A 3114-nucleotide genomic window follows, 5' to 3' on the forward strand; every position below is an offset into this window, starting at 1 on the left:
CCGCCGGGCTCCCAGGCAATCTGGCCCGCCCCCTGGCCGGCCATTGGCGAGGCTGCCTAAGCCTGACTTCTCATTGGTTGGCGGCTGATGTCACTAAGCAGCCAGCCATCCCTCTCCTCGGAGAGGCGGGGGAGACACCTGTTCTGTGAGGGACAACTTGTTAAAGGGTCAGTGGTTCTGCTTCTCCCCGCCTAGGCTGGAAAGAAAGCCCGCGGGCTGCAGCTGCTTAAGGGAAAAAGAATGAGGAAAAGGAATGTACCCTGCATCCCACACCCACGGCCTCTGCCCAGTTGCTGTGCACACATGCAAACACACGTACGTTAAAATCAACAAGTACGTACTCTGTGTTGAGCAATTCGTTCAACGCTGTGGAAGCAGAAAAGAATGAATGTGATCCCCAGGGATCAATAAAATCAGAGAGACAAACGGCAGGCACCAACTGGAGGGTAAAGAATAGATGCAATCCTGTTTAGCAACCATACATTTTAAATGCTTGTTTAAAGCTCAGTAGTGGAATTCTCAAACCGTCCTCACCAATCTTGCCATCCTGTCATTACCGTCCAGGCCCTCTATTCAAGCCTTCTCGGAACCTTGATCTACATAAATACGTGTTTTTTTAGCATGCTGATGGGGCATGCACAGATTGAATCCCGAGCAAGCGGTGGCCGTTGTACAGGCTACAACAAGTAATATAAACCTAACCTTGGGGAGGGGCCTGATTCTGCCATCATTAGTATGCTCTCTCCAAGCTGCCCTTCGTGTAACGTTAAATCTAAGGATCAAGTTAGACGGTTTGTGTGAATCACTCACACATAGAGGCTCGTACCAGGGCTCAGGAAATGTGTTTTTAAAATTTTACTTCTTTAAAAGATTTTTTTTAAGAAAAAAAATATGTGTATGTGTGTGGGCCTAAGTGTATGTATACGTATGGATGCAGGTGCTGAGGGAGGCCGGAAAAGGGTGTCAGATCCCCTGGGACTAGAGTTAGAGACTGTTGTGAGCGACCTAACGTCAGTGCTGGGAACTGAACTTTGGGCCTCTGTGAGGGCTGCAAGTGCTGTTAATGACTGAGCCACTGCTCCAGCCCTGGTGTTTTGTTTCAGTGGAATTCAGAATCCCGTGTGGGAATAAAACAAGAGCAGAATCACCATCATGTAAGGGTTAGAAGCTGAGCACTAGAAGGTGTCACGGCAGGAGGGGTCAAGGGAGGCGGAGAATAATAGAGACAGTGGGGAGGAGAGGTCCAGGTGGACACAGAAAGCTGTGTCGAAGCTTGGACATATAAAAGCATATCGTGTGTTGTGTGAAAAATAAGCAGATCACTTTTCGTGGCTTGGTGTAGAGTGCAAGACAACACCAGCTAAGGCCAGCGTGTGTTGGATTGAATTAAAACTGTAGAAGGACTTGATATCAGATGGCTGAGTTTGTGTTGAACTGATTGGGACAAAAGAGTTTTGTAGAAGGAAGGGTGGTAAAATCTTTGCTTTCAGATAGAGTGTAAAAGAGGCTGAAGAAAGCTTAATCCCAGCACTTAGGAGGCAGGTGGATCTCTATGAGTTTGAGGCCAACCTGGTCAACGTAGTGAGTTCTAGGTCAGCCAGGGGTACACAGTGAGAGCCAATTAAAAAAATTCTAATACTATCATTCTACTAAACGGACATAGCGTTCAACTATCCCCTAAGTTTTTGTCTTTATGCCCATACATCAGTGTACCTCTTAACCCTCATCCAAGAAATCTCTTTTTGCAGTAGATGGTTGTTAATACAGGAACCCACGACTGGTCAGCAAACATGGAACATGATACTGTAGAACGCTCAAGCTGTAAACGGGATGTCTATTTTATACCTCCTCTGTCCACAAGGTTCAGAGATCACTGAAGAGGAGCTAAGGGCTTGTAAGAGTGAGAGGTAGTGGACACGTGTAGTGAGACAGTATTTGCTGGACATGACAGGGCTGTTGTACGCATGAGCTTGAAATGGCTGTGACTTCATGGGCTCAGATGTTAGGGTTTTTAAAAATCTGTTTTTAGGTCCAGGCACGGTGGCACATACCCTATCCCAGCATTCATGAGGCAGAGGCAAGCAAATCTTTTCAAGTTTGAGGCCAACATGGAATTCCAGGCCAACATGAAATTCAACATAGTGAATTCCAGGTCATCCAGGGCTACATAGTGAGACCCTGTTTCAAAATAAATAAATAAAAACTTGCCTTTTTGTATAAGATTAATTTAATCGAAAAAGAAAGACAAAATTAGATAGAATATTTTGAGCCTGAAAACAATAACTCAGGAAAGACTTAAACTAAAGGAATATTAAGTAAGAATTATATTGTATTTTGTACATTTCAAATTTATTAGACAATTGCAATAGGTACTGAGTACAATTGCACGTTCAAAATGGAAATATGATTGGCAGTATAACCAGTAAGGAGATCTGTGAGACTCAAGGGCAAGTAGCCTCTGCACCGAGGTGTTGATCTAGTGGACAAGCTCTTGTCCTCAGCCTTCCCTTTCCTTCTCATTCTCCTGAGGAAAGCCATTGGGGGAGGGGGTTCTAGTCCCTGTAGTAAAAGAAATCTCATGGCTGTCTTCTTCTTCTTCTTCTTCTTCTTCTTCTTCTTCTTCTTCTTCTTCTTCTTCTTCTTCTTCTTCTTCTTCTTCTTCTTCTTCTTTTTGGTTTTTCGAGACAGGGTTTCTCTGTAGCTTTGGTGCCTGTCCTGGAACTAGCTCTTATAGACCAGGCTGGCCTCGAACTCCCAGAGATCCACCTGCCTCTGCCTCCTCTATTCAGGAAAAGAAGAGAGCAAGCAAGTATGATATTTGAGGCTGAGCAAATTTAGTCAGAATAAGCATTACGAAGAAAGCTTAACTGTGTCCTCTTACCAAAGCCTGACAGTTATCCTTTCAGGGGCCAGGCCTTCTTTTATGACTTTCTCAAGAAGGTCAGTAAGTCTGGGGATGGCTGCAGAACAAGCCAAAGCCTAAAATCCAAAGAACAAAAACTACCTATTACCTGTTCTGTACCTTGATGTTCAGTAAATGAGATGATTAACGCTGGCTGGTTTTTCAGTAGTGTGTGTGTGTGTGTGTGTGTGTGTGTGTGTGTGTGTGTGTGT

Source organism: Alexandromys fortis, unplaced genomic scaffold, assembly GCF_014885135.2.
Source record: "Alexandromys fortis isolate MF-2015 unplaced genomic scaffold, M_Fortis_MF-2015_v1.1 scaffold_44, whole genome shotgun sequence".
NCBI classification, from domain to species: domain Eukaryota; kingdom Metazoa; phylum Chordata; class Mammalia; order Rodentia; family Cricetidae; genus Alexandromys; species Alexandromys fortis.